The sequence below is a fragment of the Scyliorhinus canicula genome, chromosome 7, assembly GCF_902713615.1.
Source record: "Scyliorhinus canicula chromosome 7, sScyCan1.1, whole genome shotgun sequence".
Taxonomy (NCBI): Eukaryota; Metazoa; Chordata; class Chondrichthyes; order Carcharhiniformes; family Scyliorhinidae; genus Scyliorhinus; species Scyliorhinus canicula.
In genome coordinates this window covers 190,700,344-190,722,114 of record NC_052152.1, presented here as the reverse complement: position 1 = coordinate 190,722,114, position 21,771 = coordinate 190,700,344, and the positions used below count along the sequence as shown (strand labels likewise).

The 21,771-nt window shown below is 46.3% G+C and overlaps 1 protein-coding gene across 1 annotated transcript in view; it reads left to right on the top strand.

Moving 5' to 3' along the window:
• Window positions 1–17,280: 17,280 nt before the first annotated feature.
• Window positions 17,281–21,771, top strand: part of sgk2a (serum/glucocorticoid regulated kinase 2a) — a 50,036-nt gene continuing 45,545 nt past the window's right edge. The window contains exon 1 of the mRNA XM_038803554.1: window positions 17,281–17,362. The gene's annotated coding sequence lies outside the window, so the exon portion shown is untranslated. The remainder of the gene's footprint in view (window positions 17,363–21,771) is intronic.

The following is a 21,771-nucleotide window of genomic DNA, read 5'->3' as shown; positions in this document are numbered from 1 at the left end:
CGAACCTGGGACTCTGGCGCTGTGAAGCAACTGTGCTAACCACTATGCTACCGTGCTGCCGTGTCAATGGTGACTATGGGTGATTCCTGATTCCCTTTTGTTATTTGTTTATGTTAGCATGCCGGCAGTTTGGGTGTTTGGTGGGAGGATGGGATTGCTGTTGTTGATATGGGGATTGACATTATATTCATTACTGCTTATTGTTTATTGTTGGTGGGTGAAAATTTGGGAGAAAATGTGAAAAAGGAGAATAAAAATATATTTTTTAAAAAGCTCTGCTGACACTGGATCAAACGGCCACCCGTCATCTACCAGCCTCAACGGGGAGCAGGCGAAACAGCCCTTGGGGAGGGGGTGTCTCCCAGATGATCGGAAACCGCAGGGTGGTCGGCCTCTGGGCTGGGTGGCACCCTGGCACTGCTGGTGCCACCTGGGCACCTTGGCACTGCCTGCCTGGTACTTTGGCAGCGCCTCATGGGTGCCAGCCCGGCATTGCCAGGGCCCCCAGACGGCACTTCCAGACTGGCAGAGACACTGCCAGGGTGCCAGGCTGGCAGTGCCAATGTGCCAGGATGGCATTTTGCCCATGCCGGGAATCGGGCCCGGGAATGCTCTTGCCCATGTGAGGTGGGTGCGGAGAGGGCCCAAAGACCCCATTGCAGGTGAGCTCAGGCATTGGGATGGTCCGGGGGTGCATCCGGCCTCGAGGGAGGCTGTTCCCCTTCGGGGCCTGAACAGAGTGCCGTCGGATAGCAGGGTAGTTCCCAGCACTAGGAGCACTGGGTACGACTCTGCTAATCCCGCCCAGAACGGACTGATTTGTTTTGGTTAGATTTTGCCCTAAGTTGAGGGCAGCACGGTGGCCTAGTGGTTAGCACAGCTGCCTCACGGCGCTGAGGTCCCAGGTTCGATCCCGGCTCTGGGTCACTGTCCGTGTGGAGTTTGCACATTCTCCCCGTGTCTGCGTGGGTTTTGCCCCCACAACTCAAAAATGTGCAGAGTAGGTGGATTGGCCATGCTAAATTGTCCCTTAATTAGAAAAAATAATTGGGTACTCTAAATTTATAAAAAAATATTTTTAAAATCTTGCCCTAAGTCTGAGTGTTCACGGGTCTGGATATTACTAAAAAAGCCATTGCAACCACCCCCCCCCCCCCTCCCCCCCCGCAAACTCCCCCAAAATGACACTCGGGTGATCGCACCCGTTGTCGCTGTTGTTACAAAGGGAAACATTGCAACCAATTTTCACACTGCAAGTAGCGACTTGCTAATCATCAAATCATCTGTTTTAGTGATATTGTTTGAGGTTACACCAGGTAAACACTGGCAGTTCTTCCAACTTGGGATCTTTCGCACCCACATGACAGGGGAGGTGCAGTTTAACATCCCATTTGAAAGATAGTGCAGGATTCCCTCAGTATTGGCACTGGGAGTGGCAGTTTGGATAATATGTCTCAGGAATGGAACCCACTATCTTCTGACTCAGGAAAAGAACCAAAGTATGGGTTTACTTTTCATCTAAACATTAGCACCTATAAATTATTTGATCTAAGGATGAAACTATGTTCAAATACATTGGTCTTACAAGAGTAACCTGGAATTATATTTTAACCAGCTTTCGATCCTGAAGAGTACCTCCCTTTAAGCTCAATGTGATGGATTGACTGGATCTGCAAACGTTACGGTATCGCCGCTTCCAATTGTTTAAAAGCCAAGGACATCCTCTATTCAGCAACAACGAACAGGACTGAAATAAGTAATAACACCGAGCAAAAAAATAACACAAGGTGATAAAACCTTAAATTTGTAGCTGCAGTTGGAGACGTAGATTGGGCTGCGTTCCCTCACATCCAGACCTGTTGTCGGTGTCTATGTCCTTATGCTGCTCCTTCACACACAGATGCTCACTGTACATCCAGCATTACATTCCTGTGCACAGAAGTACTGATGGGTGTTTCCTAATCTTCCAGAGTAAAAGGGGTGGGCTCTACCAGCACAGAGCCAGAGATGAAATCTGCAGCACACTGCATATACCACAAGATGCCAGAACAGCAGCTCGCGTTTATATGGTGCCTTTAACGTCTTAAAATATCCCAAGATGTAATCCTTGTAACTAAAAATGATCTTCTGGACAGAATTAACCCTTAATCTACTGCCTGTGTGCAATTCCACAGAGCAGCTGCTCGTTCTGTATGTTAAAGTTCATTCACTGTACACTGTGCAGGCATTTCTCTTGTCCAATGGAAATGAATCTCAGGCAAGGTGTTATCATGAGTGACCAGCACGGTAGCTTCACAGCTCCAGGATCCCAGGTTCGATTCCGGCTTGGGTCACTGTCTGTGCGGAGTCTGCACATCCTCCCCGTGTGTGCGTGGGTTTCCTCCGGGTGCTCCGGTTTCCTCCCACACTCCAAAGATGTGCAGGTTTGGTGGATTGACCATGATAAATTGCCCTTAGCGTCAAAAATTGCCCTCAGTGTTGGGTGGGGTTACTGGGTTATGGGGATAGGGTGGAGGTGTTAACCTTGGGTGGGGTGCTCTTTCCAAGAGCCGGTGCAGACTCGATGGGCCGAATGGCCTCCTTCTGCACTGTAAATTCTATGATAATCTATGACCTTTGCTGCTCCCAGTCTCCACCCTCACCTGCCCCTCAATAAACATTGTTGTTCAAAAACGTCATGGCAGACTTTCGTGTGAGCCTTTCAGCTAAAGCATTGTCTTTCTATTATGCTGGTTTTGATGAGTATTAAAGATTTCATAACATCATTCAAAGGACGCAGGTTTCTCCTTGGGTTCCTTGGGCAACCAACAGTGCTGCAACAAAAAGCATACTAACTGGCCACCCCTCGCTATTGGATGGCATTACTTTATACACAATGACTAACTAGGCTGCCTGCCCACATAATAACGGTGATTGTATTTCAGTGCCATTCGTTTTCCGGAAAGTGCTTTGTGATATTTCCGAGAGCAAACTTAGCATGAAAGAGACACGTATCAAAGGTACTTGGTAAAAGTACCACAGTGTGAGCGGAGGAGAGCAGTGTGATCACAGGACCGAGTGCAGCGTTGGCAAAGTGCTAAAAAGTAAGGAACTTGCTGCAAGTGGGATTTCTCTGGTAACTGTTTCTCCAGCTGAAATTTAGCTTAAGGTCTAAAATTTGACTTACAGAGTTTTAAAAACTGTAAAAGAAACTTCACGCTAGTTCAGCTGCCTGGTGATCAGAAACTGCCCCATTGGTGGTGGCTAACTGTGAATCAGCTGGAAGCTGTTTAGCCCGACTAAGGTGCTGGTTCCTGTGAGCAGAAAGCTGAGTTTGTGATTGTAATCTGAGTGTCTGCCGTGAGCTCTGTGTAAGCAAACAGTATTTTTCTGGAAAAAGAGACATGTTGCTAAAGTTTTTCATCTTGCACTCATCAGGAGTGCAAAATTTCAAACAACCACACCAATTTATACTAAAGAAGAAAAAGGGGTGCCGACTGATTGGCAAGTTGGCAAACCTTCAGCAGCAGTATTCCGCAATATTCTAGTTCTGTGCCAGCAAGCCACTGAAAACAGTATTTACTGCCCCACAGAGGGTAAAACACAAGAGTGAAAGCGGAACAAAGTGCCGAGATCACAGAGTAATAACATCCAAAATTTGTTCCTGAGCGGGAAGGAGTTGCTGCTTTTTGTTCATTTTGTTTTACCCTCCGGTTACTTGTAGCAGAAGCTGAGGTGGCAAGTGGCACTTTAGTCTGTGAAAAAATCGGTATTCTGGAGTTTGTGGACAGTGACACTTTCTCAAGTGAACACATCTGCAGTAGGTATCTCCATCTCAAACCATTGGGCTCGATTGTGAATTGTGGCACTCCTAGGTCTAAGGAAGGGGAAGCATTATCTGAAGAATTTGTTCCAGGCTTTGTCCGATCACTCCTCCTGGAGAGGGGCAAGTTCAGAATGATGCTGGTGTGATCAACTGTGCACGGAGTAATTGCAGTGGGTAGCACTGCTGTCTCATGGTGCTGAGGTCCCAGGTTCAGAAAATAGGAACTGTGAGGGTAAATCATGAGAGCAGAAGGACAGATTAGGTTGTGTGGTCCAAATACGCATTCATTATACAACTGATGTTGTAGAGATGCCACCTGATGAAGGAGCTACGCTCCGAAAGCTAGTGATTCCAAATAAACCTATTGGCCTTGAACCTGGTGTTGTAAGACATTATACAAATGCATAAAGTATAAAGAACAAACTGAAATGGTACTGTGTGGCGCAGATGTTACTTTCCACTCATCAGCCCAAGCTCAAAGGCTGCATTTGGCCATTGACTGCTTGAGTATCTGATGGGTTGCGAATGGTGCAGCACACTGTGGAATCATCAGCGAGTATTCCCACTTCACAACGAATGATGGCAGGACAGTCATTGATGTAGCAGCTGAAGATGTTTGGACCTGGGATATTATCCTGAGGACTCCTGCAGTGATGTCCTGGAACTCAGATGATTGTCCTCCAACAACCACAACCATTTACCTTTGAAATGAAATAGAATGAAAATCGCTTATTGTCACAAGTAGACTTCAAATGAAGTTACAGTGAAAAGCCCCTAGTTGCCACATTCTGGCGCCTGTTTGGGGAGGCTGGTACGGGAATTGAACCCGCGCTGCTGGCCTGCCTTGGTCTGCTTTAAAAGCCAGCTATTTAGCCCTGTGCTAAACCAGCCCCTGTTGTGCTAGGTATGCCTCTAACTACTGGTGAGTTTCCTGGATTTCCATTGACTTCAACTTGATGCCACACTCGGTCAGATGCTGCCTTCATGTCACGGACAGTCACTCTCATCTCACCTTTGGAATTCAGCTCTTTAGTCTACCTATGGGAAAACGCTGTCGTGGATGTCTGGAGTTATTGTATAGGAAGTGCTGACTTCAATGAGATAAGATTGTCCTCAGTAAACTGAGGAAACCTGTCAATGACAGAAATGACAAGTGTAGGGGGGAAATTCTCCGAGCCCTGCGCCGGGCCGGGGAATCGCCGCAACTGCGCCACGACGCCCTGAGGTGCGGAGAATCGACGCCATTTGTCCCGGCGCATTTGGCGCGGTGCTGGCCGTGGGGCGCTGGAATCGGCGGGGCAGCCGATTCTCCGGCCCGGATGGTCCGAGTGGCCGCGCGGATATGACAGAGCGACCAGGGGTTAACGGCGCCGGCGGGAACTCTGCGCGAACGGTCGGGGGGGGCGTCCTGTGGGGGGGGGGGGGGGGGGGTGAAGCGATCCTTCACCCGGGGGCGCCTCCAATGGGGCCAGCCTCTCCTCCCCCCACCCTGGGCCTACTTTCCGGCACGGCTGGCCCCTGAACACCGACGCCATGTTGAGGTCAGGGCCGGCCCGCTAAAGAAGCCCCCTGTGCATGCGCAGCTTGGCGCGGCCCAACTGCACATGCGCGGGTTGGCGCGGCGCCCATTTGGCGCCGGGAAGGGAGGCTGGAGCGGCGTGAACTGCTCCAGCGCCATTCTGGCCCCCTGTGGGGCACAGAATCGGTCGTCCCCAGGCCCGTTTCCCGCCATCGTGAAATGCGACAGCGTTCATGACGGCGCAAACACTTGGGCTCCATTTGGGAGAATCACCCCCTAGGTGTTTCATCAATGACCTCCGTTCCATCATAAGGTCAGAAGTGTGGATGTTTGCAGATATCTGCACAATGTTCAGCAACATTCGTGACTCCTCAGATAATGAAGCAGTCCATGTCCAAATGAAATGAAAATCGCTTATTGTCACGAGTAGGCTTCAAATGAAGTTACTGTGAAAAGCCCCTAGTCGCCACATTCCGGCACCTGTCCGGGGAGGCTGTTACGGGAATTGAACCGTGCTGCTGGCTTTCTCTGGTCTGCTTTCAAAGCCAGCGATTAGCCCTGTGAGCTAAACAGCCCCTATGCACCAAGACAGGAAAATATCCAGGCTTGGAAGTTACATTCGCACCACACAAGTACCAGGCAATGACCATCTGCTGCAAGAGAGGATCTAACCACTGCCCCTTGACATTCAATGGCATTATCATTGCTGAATCCCCCATAATGAACATAATGGGGGTTACCATTGTTCAGAAAATGAACTGGACTAGCCATATTATTGCTGTGGCTACCAGGGTAGGTCAAAGGATGGGAATCCTATGGTGAGTAACTCAAGTCCTGACCCCCCCCCCCGCCAAAGTCTGTCCACCATCTACAAGGCACAAGCCAGGAGTGTAATGGAATATTCTCCACTTGCCTGGATGAGTGCAGCTCCAACAATACTCAAGAAGCTCAACACCATACAAAGGACAAAGCAGCCCGCTTGATTGCTCCCCCTTCCACAAATATTCAAATCCCCCACCACCGACGAACAGTGTCAGCCGTGTACCATCTCCAAGGTTCCTTAGACAGCACCTTCCAAAGCCACGGCCACTACCATCTAGAACAGTGGTTCTCAACCGGGGTCCACATGGACCCTGGGGTCCATGTAACATTACTGGGGGTCCACACAAAAAAAATACCGAATTGGGGGTCCACGGTGATATTTTAGTGGTCCATAGAACAATTCTACTTCAGAACAATTGTTATTAATGAGAATTAAATTTTTACAGTAATCTACGCCATATTAAAATACTAAAAGTAGAAATATTCATGTAGCTATGAATTGTTTATGGCAATCAAGTAGAAGAAAAAAACTTTACATTTGACAGTGTCATAAATTTAAAGTTACCTAGAACAAACGGAGGTGAAAATCACCCATTGTTTCTCCTTGACAAGTTTAATGAATGATTTAACACAGTAATCACTAGAAACTGTGTATATTTGATATGAATTGGTTATTTTTAGAGTAATTTAATTCAATTTAGTCAGTAAAAAGTTTTTTTCATTACTTTTCATATTAGAATAAGTTTGGCAACGTACGAAAATACCGCTAATCCGTTTCCAACCCTCACGGTAAGGTAGATGGACTTTAGTCATCGGACAAAATATAAGGATTAGGAATGGCTATGGGGGTCCACAAAAAAAAATTAAGAGGAAAAGGGGTCCATGGGTTTAAAAAGGTTGAGAACTCCTGATCTAGAAGGACAAGAGCAGCAGATACCTGGGTACCCCACCGCCTGGAGGTTCCCCTCCACGTCACTCACCAACCTAACTTGTAAATATATCGCTGTTCCTACACTGTCACTGGGGCAATATCCTGGAACTCCCTCCCTCGCAGTACAGTGGATGTACCTACACCTCAAGGACTGCAGCGGTTGAAGAAGGCAACCAACCACTATCTTCTGAAGGGCAACTAGAGATGGGGAATAAATTCTGGCCCAACCAGCAACACCCACATCCCATAATTGAATTAAAAAAAGGTGTTTAAAAAATAATTTAACTTGGTACAAATCAGTTTGTGCCCTAAAGGGAGGAAGTCCTACTTGCCAAAAAAACACAACCGTTTACAACGAAGGGATAAAACCGTTTAAAACGAAGGGCAGCACGGTAGCATTGTGGATAGCACAATCGCTTCACAGCTCCAGGGTCCCAGGTTCGATTCCGGCTTGGATCACTGTCTGTGCGGAGTCTGCACATCCTACCCGTGTGTGCGTGGGTTTCCTCCGGGTGCTCCGGTTTCCTCCCACAGTCCAAAGATGTGCAGGTTAGGTGGATTGGCCATGCTAAATTGGATGAACGTCGGATCATCTGGGAGGCAGAGGGGATAATAGACAAGAGTTACTAGGAAGTAGCCACAGGACAAGAGTACCTGGGTTACAGTCAGTGGAAAGAAAACGAACGGGCAGACAGTGCAGGGATCCCTCGTGGCCGTTCCACTTCAAAACAAGTACACCGTTTTGGATGCTGTTGGGGGGGATGACCTACCGGGGGAAGGCCCTAGCGGCCAGGTCTCTGGAACTGAGTCTGGCTCTTGGGCTCAGAAGGGAAGGGGGGAGAATAGAAAAGCAATAGTTATAGGAGACTCAATGGTTAGGGGAATAGATAGAAGATTCTGTGGTTGCGAGCGAGACTTCCGGAAGATATGTTGCCTCCCGGGTGCCAGGGTCAGGGATATCTCGGATCGTGTCTTCAGGATCCTTAAGGGGGAGGGTGAGCAGCCAGAAGTCGTGGTGCACATTGGTACCAACAACGTAGGTAGGAAAAGGGGTGTGGATGTAATAAACATGTTTAGGGAGTTAGGCTGGAAGTTAAAAGCCAGGACAGACAGAGTTGTCATCTCTGGTTTGTTGCCGGTACCATGTGATAGCGAGGCTAGGAATAGGGAGAGAGTGAAGTTGAACACGTGGCTGCAGGAATGGTGTAGGAGGGAGGGCTTCAGGTATTTGGATAATTGGAGCGCATTCTGGGGATGGTGGGACCTGTACAAGCAGGACGGGTTGCATCCGACCCAGAGGGGCACCAATATCCTAGGAGGGTGGTTTTCTAGTACTCTTCGGGAGGGTTTAAACTAATTTGGCAGGGGAATAGGAACCGGACTTGTAGTCCAGCAACTAAGGTAGCCGATGTTCAGGACGTCAAAGCGTGTAGTGAGGCAGTGAGGAAGGTAACACTGACTTGCAGGCACGGAGATGGGCTGAAGTGTGCATACTTTAACGCAAGAAGCATCAGGAATAAGGTGGGTGAACTTAATGCATGGATCGGTACTTGGGACTACAATGTGGTGGCCATCACAGAAACTTGGATAGAAGAGGGGCAGAATGGTTGTTGGAGGTTCCTGGTTATAGATGTTTCAATAAGATTAGGGAGGGTGGTAAAAGAGATGGGGGGGTTGCATTATTAAATAGAAGTAGTATAACAGCTGCAGAAAGGCAGTTTGAGGAGGATCTGCCTATTGAGGTAGTATGGGTTGAAGTCAGAAATAGGAAAGGAGCAGTCACCTTGTTGGGAGTTTTCTATAGGCCCCCCAATAGCAGCAGAGATGTAGAGGAACAGATTGGGAAACAGATTTTGGAAAGGTGCAGAAGTCACAGGGTAGTAGTCATGGGTGACTTCAACTTCTCAAATATTGAGTGGAAACTCTTTAGATCAAATAGTTTGGATGAGGCAGTGTGTCCAGGAAGTTTTTCTAACACAGTGGGCGCAATTCTCCCCCCCCCCCCAAACCCCCCCATGCCGGGTGGGAAAATCGTGGGGGCGCCGGGCGAGTCCCGCCACGCCGCCCCGGCACCCACACGCGATTCTCCCACCCCCCCCCCCCCCCTCAAACTGGCGCGCCAAGATTTACAGCTGGCCACTCGGAGAATCGGCACTCGCCGTTTGTAACCCGGCCCAGATGGGCCGAGCGGCCTGCCCAATACGACGTGTTCCCACCGGTGCCGACCACACTTGGTCGCTGCCGGCATGAACAGCGTGGGAATGCTGCGGGGGCAGCCTGTGGGGGGGGGGGGGGGGGGGGGGGGGGGGATCGAGCACCTGGGGGGGGGGCGCTCAAATGGGGTCTGATCGGCGGGCCGGCCTCTTTGAAGGACGCACTCCTTTCCTCCGCCGCCCCGCAAAATCACTCCGAAATTTCTTGCGGGGCGCCCACGGGGAGGACGGCCAACCTGCGCATGCGCGGGTGATGTAATTTACGCGGCACTGGCCACGTAATTTACACGCCGCCGCTTTTACACGGTGCCAAGGCCCGGTTTACACTCCCGTTTTCACTCCGGCGTCGGCATTTAGTCTTCCGTTGGGAGAATCCCGCCCAGTATGTAGATTGTCCGACCAGAGGGGAGGCCATATTGGATTTGGTACTCGGTAATGAACCAGGGCAAGTGATAGATTTGTTAGTAGGGGAGCATTTTGGAGATAGTGACCACAATTCTGTAACTTTCACTTTAGTAATGGAGAGGGATAGGTGCGTGCAACAGGGCAAGGTTTACAATTGGGGGAAGGGTAAATACGATGCTGTCAGACAATAAATGAAGTGCATAAGTTAGGAACATAGGTTGTCAGGGAAGGACACAATTGAAATGTGGAACTTGTTCAAGGAACAGATACTACATGTCCTTGATACGTATGTCCCTGTCAGGCAGGGAAGAGATGGTTGATTGAGGGAACCATGGTTGACCATAGAGGTTGAATGGCTTGTTAAGAGGAAGGAGGATACTTATGTAAGGCTGAGGAAACAAGGTTCAGACAGGGCACTTGAGGGATACAAGATAGCCAGGAGGGAACTGAAGAAAGGGATTAGGAGAGCTAAGAGAGGGGATGAAAAATCTGTGGAGGGTAGAATCAAGGAAAACCCCACGGCTTGTTACACTCATGTGAGAAATATGAGAATGACTAGAGCGAGGGTGGGTCCGATCAAGGACAGTAGCGGGAGATTGTGTATTGAGTCAGAAGAGATAGGAGAGGTCTTGAACGAATACTTTTCTTCAGTATTTACGAATGAGAGGGGCCATATTGTTGGAGAGGACAGTGTGAAACAGACTGGTAAGCTCGAGGAGATACTTGTTAGGAAGGAAGATGTCTTGGGCATTTTGAAAAACTTGACGATAGACAAGTCCCCCGGGCCTGACGGGATATATCCAAGGATTCTATGGGAAGCAAGAGATGAAATTGCAGAGCTGTTGGCACTGATCTTTTCGTCCTCACTGTCAACAGGGGTGGTACCAGGGGATTGGAGAGTGGCGAATGTCGTGCCCCTGTTCAAAAAAGGAATAGGGATAACCCTGGGAATTGCAGGCCAGTTAGTCTTACTTCGGTGGTAGGCAAAGTAATGGAAAGGGTACGGAGGGATAGGATTTCTGAGCATGTCGAAAGACACTGCTTGATTAGGGATAGTCAGCACGGATTTGTGAGGGGTAGGTCTTGCCTCACAAGTCATATTGAATTATTTGAGGAGGTGACCAAGCATGTGGATGAAGGTAAAGCAGTGGATGTAGTGTACATGGATTTTAGTAAGGCATTTGATAAGGTTCCCCATGGTAGGCTTATGCAGAAAGTAAGGAGGCATGGGATAGTGGGGAATTTGGCCAGTTGGATAACGAACTGGCTAACCGATCGAAGTCAGAAAGTGGTGGTGGATGGCAAATATTCAACCTGGACCAGTTACCAGTGGTGTACCGCAGGGATCAGTTCTGGGTCCTCTGCTGTTTGAGATTTTCATTAATGACTTGGATGAGGGAGTTGAAGGGTGGGTCAGTAAATTTGCAGACGATACAAAGACTGGTGGAGTTGTGGATAGTGAGGAGGGAAGTTGTCGGCTGCAAAGAGGCATAGATAGGATGCAGAGCTGGTCTGAGAAGTGGCAGATGGAGTTTGACCCTCAAAAGTGTGAGGTTGTCCATTTTGGAAGGACAAATATGAATGCGGAATACAGGGTTAACGGTAGGGTTCTTGGCAATGTGGAGGAGCAGAGAGATCTTGGGGTCTATGTTCATAGTTCTTTGAAAGTTGCCACTCAAGTGGATAGAGCTGTGAAGAAGGCCTATGGTGTGCTAGCGTTCATTAGCAGAGGGATTGAATTTAAGAGCCGTGGGGTGATGATGCAGCTGTACAAAACCTTGGTAAGGCCACATTTGGAGTACTGTGTGCAGTTCTGGTTGCCTCATTTTAGAAGGATGTGGAAGCTTTGGAAAAGGTGCAAAGGAGATTTACCACAATGTTGCCTGGAATGGAGAGTAGGTCTTACGAGGAAAGGTTGAGGGTGCTCGGCCTTTTCTCATTAGAACAGAGAAGGTTGAGGGGCGACTTGATAGAGGTTTATAAGATGATCAGGGGAATAGATAGAGTAGACAGTCAGAGACTTTTCCCCCGTGTGGAACAAACCATCACAAGGGGACATAAATTTAAGGTGAATGATGGAAGATATAGGGGGGATGTCAGAGGTAGGTTCTTTACCCAGAGAGTAGTGGGGGCATGGAATGCACTGTCTGTGGAAGTAGTTGAGTCGGAAACATTAGGGACTTTCAAGCGGCTATTGGATAGGTACATGGATTACAGTAGAATGATGGGGTGTAGATTAATTTTTTCTTAATCTAGGACAAAGGTTCGGCACAACATCGTGGGCCGAAGGGCCTGTTCTGTGCTGTATTTTTCTATGTTCTATCTGTTGTTGGGCAATTGCTAGAATCTATAATTAAGCATAAGGTAACTTACCTTGAAAAGTTTACCCTGACCAGATAGAGAGAGCATTGACTGAAGGCTGGCAATGCCCAACGAACATGACCGAACCTTCTGATGAGCTGACTGAAGGGGTGGGATTTTCCACCCCTTCCCACCAGCGGGAACTTCCAGTCCCACTGAAATCGACCTCCCCGCACCCCCAATATGGCGCGTTCTTCAATGGCGGAGCCGGTGAGCCACGCAAATGGCCATTGACCTCAGCGGCACCAGAAGACCCCGCTGGCGGGCAACGGGAAGTCCCACGGCAGGAGGGCCAGAAATTCTCAACCACGTTTTGGAGAAGGACATGTCCACGAAAGCTATTTATATGGACGTGGACAAGGTATTTGATAAAGTTCTTCATAAAAGACTATTAACTAAAATTGCAGCTCATAGAATTGAAAGCAAATGATTGACCAGGTTAGGACATGAGCTGAGCAGCAGAGTGCGGATAACAGGCAGGTACTCTAATTGAAAGAATGTGACGAGGCATGTCCCACAAGGATCTGTATTGGGACTTAAGGTTCCATGTACATGGATCAATAAAATACCATAAACAAATATAAAAAAATGATCAAAAATGCAAATGAGATGCTGGCTTTTAATTCTAAAGGACTAAATGCAAAGGGTCATAAATTGTGCTGCAATTGGACAAAGCCATTAGGCCTGGATACTATGAGACCACACCTCAGCAAGCATGTATTAGCCGTTAAAGAGGTAGATTTAGTAGAATAATGACTAAACTTTGAGAGTTAAGTTAGGAAGAGACACAAACTAGGGCGAAATTCTCTGGAAGTTAAAAGATTAAGAGGTGATTTGAGAAAAGACTCCAAAATATTCAGGGGAACACATCAAGTATTTCTGTTGATTGGAGAATCTAGGACGAAGGGCCACAGCCTAAGAAATTGCTATCAGCAAAGGTTAGTAAACATTTGATAATCTCTTCCTCAAATGCCAGCTAATGCTAGATCAATTGTTAATTTTAAATCTGATATGGAAAGATTTCTGCTAAGCTGAGGTGTTGAAGAAATGGCAGTAGTTGGGTCATAGATCAGCCAGGACCTCGCTAAATGGTGGAACAGATTCCAGGTTCTAAATGGCCTGCTCCTGTTCGTATGTTCCTATTAAAACAGAGGCCAGTTTGAACTATTATTATCTAGACGCAGCTGGCTGTGGCATGTGACTGCCAACACATTCTGATTATGTTGAACTCGGTTATAGTAACAGGTATTAATAAGACAACAATACACAAACAGGTCATATGAGAATGTTTAATATCTTTGGAACAGGCAGGAACTAGCAGAAACTTGAGCCTCTGAACACTTTATTCAGAAGTAGATTGGCTGTTTGAAGACTTGCACAGGCAACGTATTTTGTTGATGCTTAGTAGAAGGGGAAACTGCCTGAATGCCTTGTCTTCTTTTCCCATGCATGTATCTATAGCCAATCTGGTGGAACCGGTCACAGAGCAGAACTTGGGTATTTTTATCTTATGAGGTATTGGTTGTTTCAGCTCTATGTATTGAAAAGAAAAACAAGATATGAAAGTGTAACTACAGCCAAGGTGAACAAATCAATTTTGTTCTTAAATCACAGGAACATGGGAACAGGAGAAGGCCATTCAGCCCTTGGAGGCTGTACTGTCATGTAATGAGACCCAATCAACAACCTACCTCCATATACCCACTGTTGCCCCATATCCCTTAATATCTTTGGTTTACAACAGTTTATTAATTTCAGATTTAAAATTAATTCTTATTTGCAGCAGAGAGTTGCAACATGTCCCACTCTTTGTGTGCAGAAGTCTTTCCCAACTTCATGGGGCAGCACGGTAGCATAGAGGTTAACACAATTGCTTCACAGTGCAGGGTCCCAGGTTTGATTCCCCGCTGGGTCACTGTCTGTACGGAGTCTGCACGTTCTCCCCTTGTGTGCGTGGGTTTCCTCCGGGTGCTCCGGTTTCTTCCCACAGTCCAAAGATGTGCAGGTTAGGTGGATTGGCCATGCTAAATTGCCCTTAGTATCCAAAATTGCCCTTAGTGTTGGCTGGGGTTACTGGGTTATGGGGATGAGGTGGGGGTGTGGGCTTGGGTAGGGTGCTCTTTCCAAGAGCCGGTGCAGACTCGATGGGCCAAATGGCCTCCTTCTGCACTGTAAATGCTATGATTCACTCCTGAAAGACCTGACTCAAGCCCAAAACTAGTTTCTCTCTATTTACCCTACCTGTTCCCCATTGCATGTTGAAAAGTTAATTGAATGACCCCTTAATCGTCTAAATTCCTGGAAATACAGTCTTAGTCTGTGTACTGACTCTTTATAATTTAATCCTTACAGTCCAGGCATCATTCTAGTAAATCTACGCAGCATTTGCCCAAGGCTGATACATCCTTCCTAATTTTGGTGTTCAGAATTGCTCTCAGGATGCCAGGTATAATCTAACCAGAGCTTTGCCTGGCTGAAGCATGAATCCCACAACCTTGTATTCTAAGTTTGGTTTATAATGTTTCTAAGTGATCAATGTACTCCTTAATATCTTAATATTACTCCTGAATATTACTACTGATCCAATGGAACAATGAGATATTTGCCAATATTAATATTCAGCGGTGTTTGTATGTCATTTAGCAAAGCAATCTTTCTGCACAATGTTCTTCTTTTCCTTCGTTTAAGAGTGCGCAGAGCTGGCAGTATAACTTGCAATATAAACAGAAAATGCTGGAGAAACTCAGCAGGTCTGGGAACATCTGTGGAGAGAGAAACACAGTTAATGTATCGAGTCCGCATGATCCTCTTTATAATTTAACCCTGAGAGTCCAGGCATCATTCTAGTAAATCTACGCAGCATTTGCCCAAGGCTGATACGTCCTTCCTAATTTCGGTGTTCAGAATTGCTCTCAGGATGCCAGGTGTAATCTAACCAGAGCTCGAAACATTAACTGTGCTTCCCCGTATAATTGCTGCTGCCTATTTGTAGCACCCTCAAAGGAGTAGAGAGGCCTTACAAACACAAGTAAAAAATATTATATAATTATCACACGAGAAAGAGGAGCTGGATTCTCCGGTTCCCCATCGGTGTGTTGCTCAGCAGTGCGATGTTCCCTGGCGGTGGGATTTTAACTTTCCGGTGTTTATCATTGGGATTTCCCATTGAAGCCATCCCACGCCGCGGGAAAAGTGGCGTCAGTTTTGTACTACCGGCGGGAAAAGTGAATCGCAACAGCCAAAGAATTCTGGCCAAAGTGACTCATGTTAGGAAAATTAAGGTCGTTTTAGGGGATTTATATTTGTATTGGTAAACATTAGAAATAAGTCTTAAGATCCGAGCAGATGTTATAACTGGATGGGAAAATTCCAGAATGGAACCCTGGCTCAACAGACTGTAACTTTTTAAAAAGCAAAACATGGAATAACAGGGTCACAGGACCTCTAATCAGTTTTAGCAACAAGAAAAAAAACATTTTTTAAACAGAAATAATTGGATTCTGATCTTTACTATCACCTTGGTTTAACAATTACACACAGGTTTTAGGATTAATACAGATTACAAAGTACACCTTAATCTACAATGGTCTCATTAACACAAAGTCCCTTTTAAGCACACAAAATGACTGTGGGCAAATACACTCTCTACTCTGAAACCCAAGTGAATGTGGGGCACAGTGGAGTATATACCGGGCGGGATTCTCCGGTCCCCCAGTCATGTGTTCCGCGGTGGAGCTCCAGAATCAAGGTGGTTAGCATAAAAGGGGTTGGTTTAGCTCACAAGGCTAAATCGCTGGCTTTTAAAGCAGACCAAGCGGGCCAGCAGCACGGTTCGATTCCCGTACCAGCCTCCCCGGACAGGCGCCGGAATGTGGCGACTAGGGGTTTTTCACAGTAACTTCATTGAAGCCTACTCGTGACAATAAGCGATTTTCATTTTCATTTTTCATTTCATAAATGCTTCACAGCTCCAGGGTCCCAGGTTCGGTTCCCGGCTGGGTCACTGTCTGTGCGGAGTCTGCACGTCCTCCCCGTGTGTGTGTGTGGGTTTCCTCCGGGTGCTCCGGTTTCCTCCCACAGTCCAAAGATGTGCAGGTTAGGTGGATTGGCCATGCTAAATTGCCCGTAGTGTCCTAAAAAGTAAGGTTAAGGAGGAGAGGGGGGGGGGGGGGGGTTGTTGGGTTACGGGTATAGGGTGGGTTTAAGTAGGGTGATCATTGCTCGGCACAACATCGAGGGCCGAAGGGCCTGTTCTGTGCTGTACTGTTCTATCTATTCTATAATAGTTATTCAATATTTTTTTTAAAAGAGGAAGATTCAGCAATGACTGCAATGAAGATACTGTGAAAAGCCCCTAGTCACCACACTAGAATTCAGAATGTCCAACTCACCTAACAGGCTCGTCTTTCGGGACTTGTAGGAGGAAACCGGAGCACCCGGAGGAAACCCACACAGACACGGGAAGAACATGCAGACTCGACACAGACAGTGGCCCAAGCCAGCAATCAAACCTGGAGCTGTGAAGCAACAGTGCTGACCACTGTGCTACAGTGCCACCCATATAAATAGCAGAGGATGGCTTTGATCCATCGACGTCTGGGTTATGGGCCCAGCACGCTCTGCATGGTATGGAGAATGCTATGTTTTCTTGGACAATTAAACGCGAATAACAAAATCAAAGGTATTGACTTGAAGAAATAACTTAACCGCAAATGTGTACGGAGGTTTGTTGTTCTGAAAGAACACTTGCAGAGGAGAACATCATCCAGAAAGTCAGGGATCTGGTTTTCTTCGGGGGTCAGTGGATTCAGTAAAAAGTCATCCTTATTGAAACAGTCTCTACTCCAAATTCCTCAACTGAGTTTCCTCAGACTGTCCAGTATTATAATTCCTTCAAGCCCCTGTGCCCACAATGTGCAATTATCCCTCACCAAATCAAAATATAAATTTTTAAAAATGCAATAAAAATAGGTTAATCTTCATTGTGATTCTTTCAACGAGTCCTGATAGTGAGATACTCTTTATTAATAACTAGTAATGTAAAATTATTAGAATGGTTAAGTACATATTTTTAACACATTAAGAGTGGTAAATATAGGACAGTTGAAGGTTACAGTGTGCCTTTTTCACGCCAGGTGAGCAGAAACAGTGTTTTTTTTTCCTGTTTTCTGTTTAGTAAACAGGCTCATGTCCTTTTCAGCCCTGTTTTATCTGCAGGTCACTCACATTCTTCGCTGGCAGCACCAGGATTAGCAGCAGCTTATTGCTACCAACTTTGGAACTCTCTGCCTTAGAAGACAATAGAGGTGAAGTCATTGAATATTTTTTTTAATGTAAATTTAGTGTACCCAATTCATTTTTTCCAATTAAGGAGCAATTTAGTGTGGCCAATCCACCTACCCTACACATCTTTGGGTTGTGGGGGCGTAACCCATGCAAACACGGGGAGAATGTGCAAACTCCACACGGACCGTGACTCAGAGCCGGGATCGAACCTAGGACCTCGGCGCCATGAGGCAGCAATGCTAACCACTGTGCTGCCCCGCATTGAATATTTTTAAGCTGGAGGGAGATAGATTATTTTTAAGCAAGTGAATCAAAGGTTATGGTGGGGGGTGTGGGGATGCATATCGGAATGCATAATTCAAACAGATGAGTCACGATCTTATTAAATGGTGGAGCAAGCTTGAGGGGCCGAATTGTCTACTTTTGCTCCTATTTCGAATCTTTGTATGCTTGGAAATGTTTCTCTGTTTTAATATGTGGACTTCATTATGGCATCAATATCATATTTAAGAATGAGCTTCGCTCAGATCAGGTACATGGCAATGTAATGCTATGAGAAGTTGCTTTTCTATATATGTAGATTTACACTACATCTTTAGTGTCAGAGAAAATCAGTGTGCCACACACCGTTGCTAAAGCTATCATGTAAAACAAGGTTTAGGTGCTGCGGCTCAAATAGCCCGGATGTGAAGGGTCTAACTGGAACCTTGTTTCCATTCAGTGACACAATTTTATTGGCAGATCGACACATGAGAATATAATTCTCCTCTAATCTAACAACCACACATTCAGTCTGGTCATATATCCGCACAGCTGAATCTCCGGTTAATGCCCTTCTATGCAATTTAGTGTTACTTTAAATTATTAACAGTTTATATCCGTTCCCTTGCTTATCTGATTAGACAGTATTGTTTGCTTAATTATGAATTTCCAGTTTATTTTACTACCATTGTTAACTTGTTGAAAGATGCTGATACTTTGCAATGTTCTACAATTTTGTGTTAAAAAACAATATATTTGATGATTAAATCCTGTGGCAAATCTATTTTAAAGATAACTGTTCCATTAATACAAGACCAATTTAAGTTCTAAATCAGCCAATGATCTACTTGTGGCCGAGTTCTTCATAAAGCACTATTATTAGTCTCCATTACGCAGTAAGCAATAAAAGAAGCTAAAATCAGATTAATAGCGATAGCTTCATTTGAACAATTCACCTATGAAAGAGGATTGGTTTAAGTCTCCACTCAAGTATTATCTACACCTCTGAACGACTTTGCCAAACTTAGAATGATAGAATCCCTACAGTGCAGAAGGAGGCCATTCGGCCCATCAAATCTGCACCAACCTTCCGAAAGAGCACCCAATCAAAGCCCAATCCCTCGCCCTATCCCCATAACTCCACCTAACCTTTGGACACTTAGGGGCAATGTAGCATGGCCAATTCACCTAACCCGCACATCTTTGGACTGCGGGAGGAAACTGAAGCCTCCAGAGGAAACCCACACACACACGGGGAGAACGTGAATTGAACCCGGGTCCCTGGTGTTGTGGGGCAACAGTGTTAGCCACTGTGCCATCGCGCCACCCCTATTTGGTTATGGATGTTTTAATGAATAGATAGGTGTATGAGAACATTTCAACACAATGGAAAATACATGAACACTGCATCTTTCCAGCCATGTTCCATGTATTGAAATCAGGGCTAAATAGCCCCGTCAAGGGGCCAAGCAATAATTGTGTTTTGATCAAAATAACCAATTGGATGAAATATCAGGCAAAGGCAAAACACTGCAGATGCTGGGAACCCAAAATAAAAAGAGAAAATTCTGGAAATACCCAGGGTGCATCTGTGGAGGGAGAACCTGAATTAACATTTCAGGTTGTTGACATTTCATCAGAATTACCTAAAAGCTAGAGATATAACAGGTTTTAAGTAAGTACAGAAGGAGGGAAAGGGTTAAAAAGACAAGGAAAAGCAAGGGTGGCGATGGGTCCAGGGGTGGCAAATTTTGGGGTTTCAGAAGACCCGGGAGTCCAGGGGGAGAAAGAGGCCGATGTTTTGGCCTTTGCTTCCCTGATAGCCCGGCGACGAATATTATTGGCATGGAGGGACTCAAAGCCCCCGAAGACTGAGTTGTGGCTTTCGGACATGTTGAGTTTTCTGGGTATGGAAAAGATTAAGTTCGCCTTGAGGGGATCTGTACAGGGGTTCGCCCGAAGGTGGCAACCATTCATTGACTTCTTTGCGGGAGAGTGAGCTTCAGCAGGGGGTTGGGGGGGGGGGGGGGGGGGGTTGGTGGGGGGAGGGTAGAGTAGGAAGGATAAATTGGTGGGTAGTGCCGATGGGAGAGGAGCGGGCTTGTGCAGTATGTTACGACTGAAGTATTGAATGTACGTGAATGTTTGCACATTTTTGCCTTTTTTTGCTTTCTTTCTGTTGATGTCTGTAACTGTTTACAATGCCGAAAAACTACCTCAATAAAATTGTTTGTTAAAAAAAAAAGACAAGGAAAAATAAAGGCTTGCATTTTTATGCTGGTTTCCATGACCACTGGACGTCACAAAGTGTTTGAAGGCAAATAAGAACATAAGAACTAGGAGCAGGAGTAGGCCATCTGGCCCCTCGAGCCTGCTCCGCCATTCAATTAGATCATGGCTGATCTTTTGTGGACTCAGCTCCACTTTCCGGCCCGAACACCATAACCCTTAATCCCTTTATTCTTCAAAAAACTACCTATCTTTACCTTAAAAACATGTAATGAAGGAGCCTCAACTGCTTCACTGGGCAAGGAATTCCATAGATTCACAACCCTTTGGGTGAAGAAGTTCCTCCTAAACTCAGTCCTAAATCTACTTCCCCTTATTTTGAGGCTATGCCCCCTAGTTCTGCTGTCACCCGCCAGTGGAAACAACCTGCCCGCATCTATCCTATCTATTCCCTTCATAATTTTAAATGTTTCTATAAGATCCCCCCTCATCCTTCTAAATTCCAACGAGTACAGTCCCAGTCTACTCAACCTCTCCTCATAATCCAACCCCTTCAGCTCTGGGATTAACCTAGTGAATCTCCTCTGCACACCCTCCAGCGCCAGTACGTCCTTTCTCAAGTAAGGAGACCAAAACTGAACACAATACTCCAGGTGTGGCCGCACAAACACCTTATACAATTGCAACATAACCTCCCTAGTCTTAAACTCCATCCCTCTAGCAATGAAGGACAAAATTCCATTTGCCTTCTTAATCACCTGTTGCACTTGTAAACCAACCTTCTGTGACTCATGCACTAGCACACCCAAGTCTCTCTGAACAGCGGCATGCTTTAATATTTTATCGTTCAAATAATAATCCCGTTTGCTGTTATTCCTACCAAAATGGATAACCTCACATTTGTCAACATTGTATTCCATCTGCCAGACCCGAGCCCATTCACTTAACCGATCCAAATCCCTCTGCAGACTTCCAGTATCCTCTGCACTTTTCGCTTTACCACTCATCTTCGTGTCATCTGCAAACTTGGACACATTGCCCTTGGTCCCCAACTCCAAATCATCAATGTAAATTGTGAACAATTGTGGGCCCAACACGGATCCCTGAGGGACACCACTAGCTACTGATTGCCAACCAGAGAAACACCCATTTATCCCAACTCTTTGTTTTCTATTAATTAACCAATCCTCTATCCATGCTACTACTTTACCCTTAATGCCATGCATCTTTATCTTATGCAGCAACCTTTTGTGTGGCACCTTGTCAAAGGCTTTCTGGAAATCCAGATATACCACATCCATCAGCTCCCCGTTATCTACTGCACTGGTAATGTCCTCAAAAAATTCCACTAAATTAGTTAGGCATGACCTGCCTTTAACGAACCCATGCTGCGTCTGCCCAATGGGACAATTTCTATCCAGATGCCTCGCAATTTCTTCCTTGATGATAGATTCCAGCATCTTCCCTATTACCGAAGTTAAACTCACTGGCCTATAATTTCCTGCTTTCTGCCTACCTCCTTTTTTAAACAAAGCAGTTTGGAAGTGTAGCCACTGTTATTATATTGGAAACATGGCAGCAACTTCTCACAAAGCAAACTCCCACAACTGCAATGTGATAACGACCAGGTATTCTGTTTTTATAAAGTTGATTGATGGATAAATATTGGCCAGGACACCTAGAATAACTGAAATAGAAACAGAAAATGCTGGAAAAACTCAGCTGGACTGGCAGCATCTGGAGAGAGAGAAACAGGGGGCGGGATTCTCCCAACCGGAGTCTAAGTGCAGACGCCGGAGTAAAACCCGGAGTGTTTTACTCCGGCATCGGCGCCCGTTCCCAGACCCCTATTCTCCCCCCTCCGTGGGGCTAGCAGGGACGTCACGCGATTTACGGGGGCGGGGCCTCGGCGTGACATCAGAGACCCGGCACTGCATAA